Source organism: Triturus cristatus, chromosome 4_2 (assembly GCF_964204655.1).
Source record: "Triturus cristatus chromosome 4_2, aTriCri1.1, whole genome shotgun sequence".
NCBI classification, from domain to species: domain Eukaryota; kingdom Metazoa; phylum Chordata; class Amphibia; order Caudata; family Salamandridae; genus Triturus; species Triturus cristatus.
Genome location: NC_140586.1, coordinates 857,065,765 through 857,081,833, shown reverse-complemented (window position 1 = coordinate 857,081,833; position 16,069 = coordinate 857,065,765). Strand labels below are relative to the sequence as shown.

At 47.4% G+C, this 16,069-nt stretch overlaps 1 protein-coding gene across 1 annotated transcript in view; it reads right to left on the bottom strand.

The window, feature by feature from the left end:
• The window catches only part of LOC146835260 (uncharacterized), a 233,167-nt gene that overhangs the window by 19,881 nt on the left and 197,217 nt on the right, over positions 1-16,069 (bottom strand). The gene's annotated exons all lie outside the window — the stretch shown is intronic.

Here is a 16,069-nt window from a genome sequence, read left to right as displayed (position 1 = left end):
CATGTGGTATTGCAACAAACAGGGCGGGGTGGGGTCGTGGACCCTTTGTCAGAAGGCTCTGCACCTCTGGACATGGCTGGAACACCAGGGCATCACCCTGGTGGTTAAACATCTGTCGGGCTCTCTGAACGCCAGAGCAGACGAACTCAGCTGCCGGTGCATGATGGATCACGAATGGCGTCTGAACTCCGAGGTGGGGCAAGGTCTCTTTCAGCAGTGGGGAGAGCCTTGGTTAGATCTATTCGCCACCGACGAGAACGCGCAATGTCAGCAGTTCTGCGGGTTGGAATTTCCAAGGCGGCACTCGCTCGGCGACGCTTTTCGTCGCGAGTGGAGTTGCGGTCTGTTGTACGCCTTTCCGCCTATACCACTTCTGCCCAGAGTGCTGAAGAAGATCAGGCGCGACCGGGCCCAAGTCATCTTGGTGGCTCCGGATTGGGCACGAAGGTACTGGTATCCCGAGCTACTCAGTATGTTGACCGATCCTCCGATACGTCTGCCCCTTCGGGAGGATCTTCTGTCGCAGCAGCAGGGGACGGTCCTCCACCTCCATGCGTGGAGATTGGGCGGCGGCAGTTGATGCCATTTGACTTGCCTCCTGAAGTCTGTGATATCATTCTGGCAGCCAGGCGTCCCTCCACAAAGACGGTATACGCCTACCGGTGGAACAAATTTGTGGCATGGTGCACAGCAAAGGCTGTGGATCCCCTTTCCGCCCCTCTTTCTGAGGTTCTCCTCTTTCTTCTTTCTTTGGCCCGGCAGGGCTCTGCCCTGGGCACCTTGAAAGGTTATCTTGCTGCCCTCTCTGCCTTACGGCTTCCTGATCAGCCCTCTCTTTTCAAGTCCCCTGTAGTGTCACGCTTTCTTAAAAGCATTACTCACACGTTCCCTCCTGTCCCTTTCGTAATGCCTCAGTGGGACTTGAATCTTGTCTTAACATTCCTGATGTGCGCTCCCTTTGAGCCTCTTCACAATTGTCCTCTTCGTCTTCTAACTCTTAAGACTGCTTTCCTGGTAGCCATCACCTCGGCTAGACGGGTGAGTGAGCTCCAGGCTCTATCGTCCAAGCCTCCTTTTCTATCTGTTCATCCGGACAAGGTTGTCCTTCGGCCTCGTCCTTCCTTTCTACCGAAAGTGGTGACCCCCTTTCATCTTGGGCAATCTGTCACCTTGCCCACCTTCTTTCCGCCTCCGCATCCTTCCAAAGAGGAAGAGCGGCTCCACCGTCTGGACCCAAAACGTGCGCTCTCCTTTTATTTGGACCGCACAAAACAGTTCCGAGTGGACAACCAGCTTTTCGTTGGCTACGTGGGTGCAAAGAAGGGAAAAGCTGTGCACAAACGGACCATCTCCCGGTGAGTCGTTTTGTGTATAAAAATCTGTTATTCCTTGGCGAAAAAGGACCCTCCTGTTGGGCTGCGAGCACATTCTACTCGGGCCACAGCGGCTACTACTGCTTTGGGACGGGGAGTCCCTTTGCAGGACATCTGTCAGGCGGCGATGTGGGCTTCGCTGCACACGTTTGCCAGGCACTATTGCCTAGACAGCCAAGTCCGGAGGGATGGCTTCTTTGGCAGTTCTCTCCTCCAGGACTTTCTGGTGTGATCTTGGTTCGCAGACCCACCTCCGGGGTCGGTATTGCTTGGGTATCTATTCTAAGGTGAGGAATCTAACTAACGTGTTTCTTTCAGATGAACAAGTTACTTACCTTCGGTAACGATGTATCTGTAAGAAACATTAGTTAGATTCCTCACCGACCCACCCATCCTCCCCGTTCTGCGAACTGACATCTAGGGTTAAGGCTATCCCTTTCAGGGCCCTAGAATTTTTTGGCACCAGTGTCGGTCTCTTGCATGGCTCTGCGTTCCTGGCGCGGAAAGCTATGTACAAGAACTGACGTCAGCGCGCGAGGGCGGCGTCTAAGTACTCCGACGTCATTCCGGCGCACTACGCCGACGACGGACGCGGAGCCGCAGACGACGCCTAGCGACGCGCAAGGGGTATTGCTGACGAAAAATCTTCCGGATCCAGTCTGACGCCTGGGGATATTCTAAGGTGAGGAATCTAACTAACTAATGTTTCTTACAGATACATCGTTACCGAAGGTAAGTAACTTGTTCTTCCTGGCCAAAACCTGTTGCTCGCAGTCCATGTAATTTTGGGAAAATATACACAAACATTGATGTATAACAATGCAATTTTTGAAAAACGCCTTCTAATTATCAAAATCGATGCTTGACTACAATTATTTCAAACAAAGTGGTCAGAAAGTGAATATATATATTTCAATACTGGGGCGTATTGCATCACAATAAAATGTCACCTTTCCTGCAGAATGAGACAGACTTGTTCATGTTTTGTCGTTTTGACGTGTGACAAACAGTATGTATTTAGGTTGCAACGCGAAGCAGTAAACAAGTTGTTTAGGAGATAGCATGTCACTTTTGGGGTCTAAGGCGCCTCATCTTCGCACAGCGTTACGTTTGTGTTGCTTACTTGCTAAGGTGACAGGGTGAACTAACTGTTCGTCACACAAGTAACTGCTGAAAATCCAATTACCTGCCAGCTATTCGAGGAACTAGCACCTCGCGCCCTTCAACTGTCTACCTCGCGCCAAACTGCCCCCTGGACGATAAAGGACTTCATGGCTCTGCTAAATTAGGGTGATGTGTCTGCAGTGCTCGAGGACTTGGGCAAACAAGGCGCCGCAATGTTATTGCAGGATACAAAGGCTCATCAGAGCCAACCCTCAGACAGGCAATGTTTTCAAGCAACGCCAGCCCACCTGCCGCACCACTAAAAGGCGAAGCACAGACTCCATGTTTCACAGACAATCACATCATCATGCGACCACGTACAAGAGCATCACCCTGTGATTGCAATCATTTGTTTATCACATTTGGTGGTGTGAAGCAATGGCGGTGGTACAAAAAAAATGGAGAGACACGCAGAAAAACAGGGCATTATATCATTATATGCGTGCCAGGGGTGTCCCTCTCCCTCCACCCGGGCATAATCAGTGGAAATGAACGATCAACAGCTGCTCACCCCAAAAATAGAAAAGAAAGGCTCATTGACAGTCGAGGGGTGGTCTGAAACCGCCACCAGCAACTCAAGGGGATTTCAATCACTTGTTCGGTGCATGTTTATTTGGAACATTCCGTGGTGTGTTACACTGGATGTCCCACGTTATTGTGGTGTATGCAAGCAAACGCATATTAATGGCCAGTACCCAGAAAAGCAAACACCGCTGGGAGTGATATTGCGGGGGAGTGGGAAAACAAATCATCCTCACAAAAAAAGGGGGGCCTGCACAGCAAGACTCGAGAAGAATGTGAAAATGCCAGGGATGGGAGGAGACTGCCCGGTTTAGAACTGGAGGGTGGAGACGGAATCTGTTTAAGTGACAGAAGCAGAAAAGCGTTGCAGAGGGAAAGGAAAACAAGCGCTGGCCATTGCGGGAGGGCAGGCGCTTGTTTATATTTGCATCACGCTTTCACTTTAAATGAAAGCGCGATGCAAAAATAAACACGCGGCTGATGTTGAGTTAGGAAATTGCTTCACGACAGCCGTGAAGCAGACGAGCCAGTCTGGATGGGCCGGATGAAAGGGAGAAAGGGCAGTGGCCTAAAAGCATCATTTTCAATGGGAAGCCAGTGTTTAGCATAAATGCTGACCCGACCCAATGAAAATTATGGGCAGGTCTTCAATTCTGCTTCTAAAAATCCCCCCTCTCACTATATGTCTCTCCGAGCGAGCAGCGCATTCGCTGCAACGCTAGGCGAGACCTACAAATCAACAGAGTGTCCAGGCTTCTCGATGGAGCACAGACATGAGTATTCGTCTGAACCACAAAAGGATTATGTTTTTTCGCTGTGGCTAAGAAAAATCCACCTGCATCCAACCTCATTTCTGGTGCCCAAATGTGTATCTGCTCCCCAGTATGGAGATGGGTGTTGCATGGAGGGTAGGAGATCTGCCTTTTCTGAGTGGTCACCCCAGAATGTTTGCTTTTTATGCTGGACCCTATATTTGTGCTGGCTTTAGCACTCTATGCACTGTGTTCTTATGTTAACCATGAATAAATTGGCTCATTTAACTTGCCTGCAAGTCCCTTGTATATGGTTTAAAAAGTTCACCCAGGCCCTGGAAGTTAAATGCCACTGGTGGACTGCAGCACGCATTATGCCATGAACTAGTGTAACAAAAGAAAACGTGATTTAAGGCCTGCTCTGAGTAGCTTGAGTGATGCACTGTGACTTGTCAAAATAAACCCATTTGACAGATAAAACCTCCCTTTTAAATATTATCACCTCTTTGTAGACCACAAAGTAGGGTGCATGGTATTTAAAAGTAGGACATGTAGAAATGTACAGTTAACATGTTCTTGCAAGTGACTAGCATCCAAAAACTATTTTCACTGTCGGAAGATTGGCTGGCCCTTACAGAAACACTAAAAAGCAATATTAAATACTAATAATGCATCTCGGGAATGGGACCAGGCAGAAAACGAATTAAACCACTATATTTATTAGTTATTACAAATTCAATTTAATGGCGACGTCATATTTTCTAATACATATTAAGAAAAAGTAACATTTTAGAAAGTTTCCCTTTAGTTTCCTTTACTGTAAGACGACCAATTAACATAAGCCTCTGACAGTTCTCTGTCTAGCCTTGAACAGGGGGAAAAAAGGTGTGAAATGCCTCCCAGGAGCAAGCAGTAGGCTGACTGGAGTTCTGAAGGGTTGCCTATGCCCATTCAAAGAATATGCAGGATGGGATTGTGGGCCATCCTTTCTGACACTACAGTGCCAACTCCTTCTTGACAGGTTGGTTGAGTTACATGTAACACTTGGGACACACTTGAAAGGCTGCGGAAGAACCCTGCTTTGGTACTACTGGACTTCTGTCTCTGGGCCTATTGTAACTGGATATTAAAGTCAGAGGCGAGAGAACACTCTGATTAACATTGTACATTCACCCCTCCCCAAGCCCTCAGCACCCAAGTTTAGCGTGGCAGAAGACTTTTGCCATCTTGAATTTGACCTGACATTTCATTTTGAGCCTGTCTGCAGTAAAGCGCAAACAGTAACTACTACAAAAATAGGTAGTTCGGGGCCTAGGACATTTTAACCCATTGGTATGGGAGCATCCAGGAGTCACTTCCACTAGCTTATGCCAATTATAAAGGTAGCATCTCTAGGCACCCACTTCAGTAAATTTTCTGGAACTGCAAAAGAACAGAAGAGGACTGGACCTTATGTCTGAGACCTGAGAGGAGCCCTGAAGGACTGTACGTGCTCCTTCTTGTACCCAGGAAAAGAAGTGGACTCCAAGAGTCAGCTGGCAGACGTCCTGTGTGGTTACAGGAAGACAAGCTGCAAAAGGTATTTTCTTGGAAGTACCCAGCTGACCAGTGACAACTGGAACTGGACCCCGCTGTTGGCCTCTGGTGTCACTAAGTGCCTCTCAGAGGTCCTTGGGGTCTTAGAAGTGTACTTCTATGGTTAGTAGGGACTTAAAAAAATAAGTCAGACGGTAAAATCTTTGATCACGACGTACCTGGCTGGTGTATCTGACCTGCGCTCCATCGGTCTACCGTGACCATGAACTATCACTGATGGGTTCTGCTTTTTGGCATTATTTTCCATTTAAAAACATGTATCTCTGGTTCCCCTTATTGGGAGTTCTCATTTTGGTGTAATTTTGTTTATTAAATCTAACCCTTTTTGGTACTGCCTCAACACGAAAGTTAAGCCTGTCTGCTCTCTGCCATAGCTACCAGGAAGTTGGGCTCAGATTAATTTATTGACTTTAAGGGTTCACACTGATAAAGGTTGTGTTTATTTCTTGAAGTGTGCAGGCGCCCACCCCAAATAACAATTTAATTCCTTACATTGAGACAAAGTAAAAAATCCAAACTGCACCCAGGCTCCTCTTTAAAATGCAGACCTGTGTGTGTCGGGACCCCAGCAAGGAGGCAAATGATGTTTCAATATTCTAAGGCCAAGAAAAAATTCAACAGCATCTGGGCTACTCCTCTTAGTGATGTTACTTTCATATTAATAGGATGGGCCGGAGGTTAGGACTGGGCCACCTTATTACAGAGTTTGCCGGCATCCAGGAAAAACTGTGTGCCAGCAAACCTCTTCCCTGCCGATAGGCCAAGGAGCAGTATGTTCCCCATAAGGTTGACGGCAGTAAAAGAAGATTAAAATACAGTCACTGGGGTTTTGAGGGCCCAAGGGTGCCCCATGGTGTATATTTGTGCCATAAGAGCACCCTATGAACACCCTTTCATGATGTAGGGAGGCCAAGAGGTAAACAGAGGCTTTCCCTGGAACCCACCTCAGCCATCACATATGAGCAGCTATAGCTTTTGTTAGCCTTTCTCCAGAGAACATTCACATTGTAATACTGAGGAAATGTGTTGGGTTAATTTCAATGCATTCAAAAACTTTTATGTCCTGGGCAACTGATTCATCTCTACTTTTAAATGTCTGTCTTTAATGATACTTGTACATGTCTTTCAACAACCTAACTCAAAAAACATTCACACTGTGGTATGGTCTTCACCCATCCAATAAACATCTCTCTGGTTCGAACAATTGCAGCAGCATTGTCAACTTAATAACCAACTTATACCTAGGCTTTGTTCTCCAAATCCTCATCCACTTCTACTTTCTGATAATTATTAGGATAGTAAATGCAGAAGCGGTTAGCCATTTTGTTGAAAAGAACATGGACTCATGGTCTTAATTTCTGATCCATCACCTCCTTCTAAATCTACTTGTTGTTACTGCACTGTGTCTTAGCCAAGAAAATCTTTCACCGGGTACTTCTCTAAACGAGAGTTTTACTACACCCTCAACCAATTACTTTTCAGGTGACTTCAATGTGCATTTGAATAAAGTTCAAAACCCTCCAATAGATTAATGCCCCACCCACAAAATCTGACCCAATGCTATTCTCCCACATTGTACTCCACTTACCTCTTCAAGCAGTCTCAAAACTACTCACACCTTTCTCATCAAGTAGCTCAAATGATTAGCAAAGGCCATCCAACATAGATAATCTGAACATACCTGCAAAGTCCAGGTTGATCCATTCTTTACACAACTTCCTCAAAGGTGAACATATTTGTGAGGGAGATGTCTGCTTATGCTGTTTAGAACTACATACTGACAAGCAAACAGCATCAACTATGTAAAATAATACACACCAGTAAGATTACTTCTGGGAGCACATAAGTAGTGTCTACATCCTGGGTTTAGCCTTCTTTCTCTTGTACCAAGGGAGACCCTGGAGCACTTACAGTTGTGTTATGTGTGAATGTGTGCACGAGAGTGTGTTTGTAACATGTATTGTACTATGATGTATGTGTAGGGCAGTGTTAGTTAAGTCCTATGCCTTTAAAAAACAAATCACTAACTGTGAGAAAGTGCCATCTTTCTTGCATGGTATGCCCCCACTTTTTGCTGAATTGCTGAATGTACTTTGACTGAGTGTGCCCTGGACTCCTGCCAATCAGGTGCCCAGGGCCTATGTTCCTTCCCTAAACAAAAACCTCAAACCCAAATTGGCAAACCCTGGCCACATGTCAGCCCCTGGTAAATGGTACCCTAGGTACCCAGGGCCTTGTGACCAGGGAAGGCCTCTAAGGGCTGCAGCACTCATTGTGCCACACTTAGAGGCCCTGTACCCTAACAAAACACACACTGCCCTTGCAGGCTGAGTGTCTGGGTACAAGACAAAACAGATAGTCGACATGGCACACATCCCTGTGTGCCATGCCCACCACCTACACTGCCCTGGCATACATCAGCCACCCCTCTAGCTGGGTGCCTAATGCCAGTGGTGTGGGCACAGAGGCATGAGCCCTGTGCCCCTACAGTACCCAGGTCCATTCCTGGGCCTTGTAAGTGCAGTGCTGCCATTTAAGAGTACATGGTGCTGGGAGCTTGTCAAACACGAACTCCACAGCACCATAATGGCAACACTGAAGACTGAGAAGTTTGGTATCAAACTGCTCAGCACATTAAACCCACACTGATGCCAGTATGGGATTTAAAGTACCAAGGACCACAGAGGGCATCTTAGAGAGGCCCCCTCAAACCTAACCTACAATCCACGTCTGGTTTGAGAGGCTGCCTAGGCTGCCACACAGCAGACATGTTGCTGGACCCCTGGGTAGGAGAGCCCCTGCTCTCCTGGGTCTGCAACAATGCACATCCTGGGCGAGGTGCTAGATCTCCTCCCCCAGGATGGGCAGGGGGAAGCTTCAAAGGCATGCCGCCTCTGTGAGCTTCCCCAGGCCACTTGCAACCCCCACTCTGGCGGGAAGCTTGGCCAGAAACCCCAAATAAGGACAGGGGATGTGCCAGCCTGCCTACCCCACCCCTCAGGTGGGGGAGGCGAGGTGAAACACATCTCTGGGTGCTCGCCATCTTGAAGATGGGAGTCCCTACCCAATCAGGACTTGGCTACTGCCCCCCTCCCACAGGAGGGGGGCAGTAGCCAAGGGGGTGTACTCACCCCATGACAGGGACCCATTGGTCCCTGCCCTTCACCTACCTGTAACGCCCCATAAATCTAGTATTTAGGGGCACCCTAAACCTTCCTTCCCCAGATTCCGAAATACAAAGAAGAGCAAGAAGAAAGAAGACCTGCCCTGCAGCTGCTAAGAAGAGGAAGATACCAACTGCTTTGGCTCCAGCCCTACCGGCCTGTCGACCCTCGAACCTGCTCCTGTTACAAACCGGCACCTCTTGTGGCCAGCAACCTCACAAACCCCGGAAGACCTGGCTACCTTTTGGCTCAAAGCACCTGGGACTCCCAGGAATAGAGGCTCTACTCAAAATCTACTTCTAATCCCTGGCATCAGCCTGGAACCGCGAACCCTACACACTCTGCCAAGCCTGGCCTGTGCCGGAGTGAACAAAGACCACGAGGACGACCCCACGGCGACTGTGACCAAGAGTCCCGCACACAAGGACTTCCCACGACGCTGCTGACGACGCCTGCAGCCTCAGAACCAGATACCCCCTCAACCGCGATCAACAGAAAGTAAGATTTCCCGACAACAAAAGGCACCCCTGCACCCGGCGCCCTGCGGCCCCCTGTGCCCAACTCCTGCGTACCTACCTATCATCCAACTACCCAACTTACCTCTCGAAGTGGTGGTGGCACCTGAAGAAACTTTGTCCCCGAGCTTGCAGTCTTTTTCTAAACCGGAGCTTTCCCATTGAAATCAATTGAGCGCCCGAAGGCTCAAAAGCACCCTGCACCCAACCGCCTGAGTGGCCCTGGCAGTGTAACCTCTACACCTATCCACTTCCCCATTTGCCCTGAGCAAGTAACCAGGAGACCAGCTCCCACAGCCGCGTGGCCTGCTAGTCAGCAGCCACCAACCAAGGCCCCCCTGCCTCTCATAGGATAACACTGGGCCTAACTCTCTCTGCACCCGGCTGCCCCTGCGCCGCTGAGGGTGAAACAACTGTACCTACCTGACCCTGGGAGACCCCTGAGTCTATGCCCAGAACCTTAACTCAGCCAGTCGAGTACTTACCTTTATACCGATTACTCAATTTTCTAAATAGGGTAACATTGACTGGTTTCTTCTGAAAGTTTTCAAAGTGTGGAGTTTTCAAAACTTAAAATATTCACCAAAAACCAGCCGAGTAACGAAAATGAAAATACTCACCTGCTATTAGGTGAGCTCCCAGTGCTGGATCTTGGTGCCCAGCACTGACTCTGGAAAAATATTCACAACTGTACTTACCAGTAACCCAATTTTCTCCCATAGGAAATCATTGACTGTTTTTCTGTGAAATTTCTTCTAAGTGTCAATTTCTGCAAACTTTAAATATTCTTTAAAAATCGTATAACTTATGAAAACGTAATTACTTACTTGTTTTGGATAAATGTTCCAGTGCTGAACAGGCACTCAGTACTGGATTAGAAAAGTAATGAGAACATACTATACCTGCAACTTGAATTTTCTTACTTAGGGAATCATTGACTGTTTTCTATGAAATTTCTTCCAAGTGTCAACTTTTAAAATAGCAAAATATTACTTAAAAATCCTAGTAGTAACCAAGTCGACTTTTATCACATGTTTCTAAGTACTGTCCCAAGACTGAATCTAAGATCCAGTTCTGGAATCCCAAAAGTAATCCTGAAAGTAGTCTATTGCAAATAACTTGAAACTTCCATTGAACTCAATGCATTATTGTGTTTAAAACTGTGTTGCCTATTGCAACAACTTGTAACTTTCTACAAAAGCCAATTGCATATTGCAAAAGTATTTATATAAAGCATCTCATTCTGAGAAAGTATATTTTAATTCCTATTGTTGGTTCTAAAATAAATCAGACATATATTTTTTATATAAACCATTGGCCTAGAGTTCAGTTATTGAGTGTGTGAGACCATTTGCTGAGTGTGTACAACAAATGCTTTACACTGTCCTCTGATACTGCCTTACTGCTCGACCAAGCTACCACTTTAGAGAGTAAGGTTATATCTAATGTTAGCCTCTGCCAAACCTCTGAGGACTGCGGACTCTGTGTACCTATTTGGGAACAGTATATACAGAGCCACTTTCTCACACTAACAATTTATGTATTGGCAGTTCATGTATGTGCATTTGTTATTAACATTATTATAATGCTTTTTAGTAGGTGTTTGTAATGTAAACTGTTATGACAACTTTTTACATTAATTTCATTTTTTATTTTATTGCTGTTTTTATTTAACCTTGTATACTGTGGGTTGTAGGACCATTTCTTCTATTTATTTTAACTTCATTTTTGTAAGGTGTTGGGCTTTTTGCACCATTGATTTCCATGTGATTTCTCTGCAATACCTATGAGTAGCCATGTGTGATGGGTGACTTACTCCAAGGCTTGGCTAAAGTAGATTGGAGCCTCTTCGAGCAGTAGCACTACTGCCATACAAGTGGGTCTAAAATTAGTGAATTGCAATTGATTTACACTTTGAATTTGTTCTTCCTTTTTAATGGAAAAGTAAATTACTTTCAGTAACACCTTATCTGGTAGAGACTAACTGACACATGCATCAAAAGTAGGATTTGCGATTACCAAATAGTGATTTTTAAGGAATTGCTATTTAGTAATTGTAAATCCTTATGCATGTAGGAATCGCAATAAATTTTGCGATTCCTAATCATTAGCTAATAGCGATTCGGTAATTGCGAATCGCTATTATATAATGTGACTCCATTCATTCCTATGAGCCTACAGGCCCATAGGAATCAATAGGAATGCATTCGCACATTGAAATTACCAAATTGGTAATCACAAATTGCGAATACAATTCCATGGGAGCCAGGGGGCCTAAGGCCCCCCTGATACACCCCCCCAAAAAGCTAAGTGTGAGCATGCCCTAATGGCACATGTGTGCGCCACATGTCACTTTGAAAAATGCACGTTTGTGCATTTTTCAAAGAATGCGCAAATTATCATCAATATGAATTTGATGGTAATTAGCGTTTCCTAAATGCACAGTTTGCATTTAGGAAAAGCTTGTTGCATCGCCTTTAGGTAATCGCAAATTGTGATTACCTAAATGCATTCGAAATTTAGGTAATCGCAAAAAATTGTGATTACCTAATTTGCGAACGGAAATGGGTTCATGCATCAGAAAAGGCCTTTTTCCATTCGCAAACAGGCCAATTCTGCGAATCAGCCTGTTTGTGACCGGCAAAAAGGTTGATGCATGTGGCCCCAAGTCTAGCCGCAGATTCCTGACTGACCCATCCAGCCTCCCAGTTATGCAAACTGTTTTCTTCCTACCAACATCATCCGTTTCTTTAAAAATATTTTATGATAAATTACCACTTGTGATGGTTGATTCATCATACAGTATGTTACCACTTGTAGTGTTTAATTTAAATATGTAACTATCTTTTTGGCACACGGTTTCTGTAGCCAGTTTCTATGGTGGCTCCGCATTTTGGGGCGGAAATTGGTCACGGAAGAAACTGATGTTAGAGCATTCGGGAAAGGGCTTATATCGACTCTGTCGATGCCACATCCAGTGGATGACGTCGCTACAGAGTTGCACAACACCGTCAACCGACGCGCACAGGTTCTGCTGGATACATTTGCCAGATCCGGTTTGGTGCCAGGGAAGAATTCAAAGGTAAGGAATCTGCAGCCAGATGTCTATCAAATGGGGATGTTCTTGCCCCTACGGTGTAGTAGATATTCCCCATTCTCCTGGTATTCTCCCTTCACACTCCCACATTTACACAAAAAAGGTAGGAACTTCTGTGCAGGGTTCTATGCACTTTTGGCAGAGAACCCCGCACAAAGGTTAATACGACGGGCACGGCCCTTTATTCATGTGAAGTGCAATTTTTTGTAAGTTTACTGGTACTAAAGAAGTGCTGCTACACAAAGAAGACCCTACAAACGGCCAAATGCCCTTTTGCTCTTTTCTCTGCACCAGTAGAAAGGGTCACATTGCCCCTTCCCAAGAAACATCCAAGCTTAATCTCCAGGACGTGCCCAGGGTCAAATTAATCTGCAGGCTGCCTTCTCTGCGTCAGTGGCATTGTAGATAAAGTGGCTTCCAGCCAGCTAGATCACCACAGCTCAAGAACCAACTGTCCATAGGAGCCATGCGTGAGGCAGACATGCAGCAGCATAGCAGCAGTCCTCTGGGAGCTGGGTGCTTCTCTGCGTGCTGATAAAACCTCTGAATCTCTCAAATGCCCAAGACAAGACCATGAAAAGAAATGAGTCTACTTTGTCCATTCTGATGGGGGTTAGTGTCAGAGGGCTGGTGGGTGAGCTTCCTTTCACTGCAGTACTATTCAGAGAAAAGGCATTTCAATGAAACCGTTTAACTGAAAATCATTTATCTGAAAAATAAAATTAGAGAAATGCAGACAAAATGAATTCATTTCACTCTAATTTGGATATCGTTGAAGATTAGGGTTGAGGATAGGTTTTTTTTTGGGGGGGCTGTATTATATAGCGCAAAACTAGACCTGAATCGGGTATCAGAGCGCTTTACATGAGCACCTGTTTCTTTACACAAGGACACATTCATTTTTCTTAGGCACGGGGAGATTAAGTGATTTGCCCAGATACACATGATGTTATGCATCGTAGCTGAGACTCTAATCCGGTTCCCCAGCTTCAACGTCGACCCCTCTAGCCGTAAGGCTACATCCTCTCCCCTAAGGCTACATCCTTTCCCCTAGGGTTAAGTTCAGGTTTAGAGCTAGGCTAAAGATTGCGGTTAGATTTAAGGAATAAGGGGCACATGTACAAGGGAAATGGCACAGCGGCAAATTGAGCAGCACTGCCCCGTTTCCAAAACGCAGGGATGCGCCGTATTTACAAGAATACGGTGCACCCCTGTGTTGTCCCAAGGTCTGCCGCTAATAGCTGCCTAGCACCAGCACAGACACCCTTGCGTCATAGTGCAAAGAATACATGTGTGCATGCATAGGTACTTTCAAACTTCACCCATGTAACATCTACCCGACGCATAGTAATGCATGGAAGTGAAATGTGCTGCTCCTAGATCTCTGAACTTGAAATTATTGAAGGCACCATATTTTACTGCAACAGCCTCAAGCATCCACCATTCACATTCACGCCTGGACATCCCAAGACTCTCCGTTAGGCATCACCTCCATGAACCGATTGGCTGGTCTTTGGGGACTACTCTGGTTTTAACAATCTATAAGAACTGTTGTTGCAATGGAGTCCTTCTCTACACTGCATCTGCTCCAAGAAAGGCTATTCCTCGCTTCCTTCCAGCTTGCGCCACAGAGCAAAGCCTCCCTCCTCTCTGGGAATCGGACTTCACAAAAAATATTCTGAACCTAGCACCACGTTTCCTGTAGAAACCCATACCTCAAGTCTCACAAAAGATTGCATCACACTCCATTAGTGCTCATCAGTACTTGTGATTTGCCCATTTACACCCCAGACGTGTGTCGCCAATAATAGCATCCTCCCTTCAGGCGCAACCCTGCCCATCCTCGCGTGTCGCCAATAATAGCATCCTCCCTTCAGGCGTTACCCTGCCCATTCTCGGATGTCGCCAATAACAGCATCCTCCCTTCAGGCGTAACCCTGCCCATCCTCGCGTGTCGCCAATAATAGCATCCTCCCTTCAGGCGTTACCCTGCCCATCCTCGCGTGTCACCAATAATAGCATCCTCCCTTCAGGCGTAACCCTGCCCATCCTCGCGTGTCGCCAATAATAGCATCCTCTCTTCAGGCATTACCCTGCCCATCCTCGCGTGTCGCCAATAATAGCATCCTCCCTTCAGGCGTTACCCTGCCCATCCTCGCGTGTCGCCAATAATAGCATCCTCCCTTCAGGCGTTACCCTGCCCATTCTCGGATGTCGCCAATAACAGCATCCTCCCTTCAGGCGTAACCCTGCCCATCCTCGCGTGTCGCCAATAATAGCATCCTCCCTTCAGGCGTAACCCTGCCCATCCTCGCGTGTCACCAATAATAGCATCCTCCCTTCAGGCGTTACCCTGCCCATCCTCGCGTGTCACCAATAATAGCATCCTCCCTTCAGGTGAAACCCTGCCCATTCTCGGATGTCGCCAATAACAGCATCCTCCCTTCAGGCGTAACCCTGCCCATCCTCGCGTGTCGCCAATAATAGCATCCTCCCTTCAGGCGTTACCCTGCCCATCCTCGCGTGTCACCAATAATAGCATCCTCCCTTCAGGCGTTACCCTGCCCATCCTCGCGTGTCGCCAATAATAGCATCCTCCCTTCAGGCGTTACCCTGCCCATCCTCGCGTGTCGCCAATAATAGCATCCTCCCTTCAGGCGCAACCCTGCCCATTCTCGCGTGTCGCCAATAATAGCATCCTCCCTTCAGGTGTAACCCTGCCCATTCTCGCGTGTCGCCAACAATAGCATCCTCCCTTCAGGCGTAACCCTGCCCATCCTCGCGTGTCGCCAATAATAGCATCCTCCCTTCAGGCGTTACCCTGCCCATCCTCGCGTGTCGCCAATAATAGCATCCTCCCTTCAGGCGTTACCCTGCCCATTCTCGCGTGTCGCCAATAATAGCATCCTCCCTTCAGGTGTAACCCTGCCCATCCTCGCGTGTCGCCAATAATAGCATCCTCCCTTCAGGCGTTACCCTGCCCATCCTCACGTGTCACCAATAATAGCATCCTCCCTTCAGGCGCAACCCTGCCCATCCTCGCGTGTCACCAATAATAGCATCATCCCTTCAGGCCCAACCCTGCCCATCCTCGCGTGTCACCAATAATAGCATCATCCCTTCAGGCCCAACCCTGCCCATCCTCGCGTGTCGCCAATAATAGCATCCTCCCTTCAGGCGTTACCCTGCCCATCCTCACGTGTCGCCAATATTAGCATCCTCCCTTCAGGCGTTACCCTGCCCATCCTCACGTGTCGCCAATATTAGCATCTTCCCTTCAGGCGTTACCCTGCCCATCCTCACGTGTCGCCAATATTAGCATCTTCCCTTCAGGCGTTACCCTGCCCATCCTCACGTGTCACCAATAACAGCATCCTCCCTTCAGGCGTAACCCTGCCCATCCTCGCGTGTCGCCAATAACAGCATCCTCCCTTCAGGCGTTACCCTGCCCATCCTCACGTGTCGCCAATATTAGCATCCTCCCTTCAGGCGTTACCCTGCCCATCCTCACGTGTCGCCAATATTAGCATCCTCCCTTCAGGCGTTACCCTGCCCATCCTTGCGTGTCGCCAATAATAGCATCCTCCCTTCAGGCGTTACCCTGCCCATTCTCGGATGTCGCCAATAACAGCATCCTCCCTTCAGGCGTAACCCTGTCCATCCTCGCGTGTCGCCAATAATAGCATCCTCCCTTCAGGCGTTACCCTGCCCATCCTCGCGTGTCACCAATAATAGCATCCTCCCTTCAGGCGTTACCCTGCCCATCCTCACGTGTCGCCAATAACAGCATCCTCCCTTCAGGCGTTACCCTGCCCATCCTCGCGTGTCGCCAATAATAGCATCCTCCCTTCAGGCGTTACCCTGCCCAATCTCACGTGTCACCAAT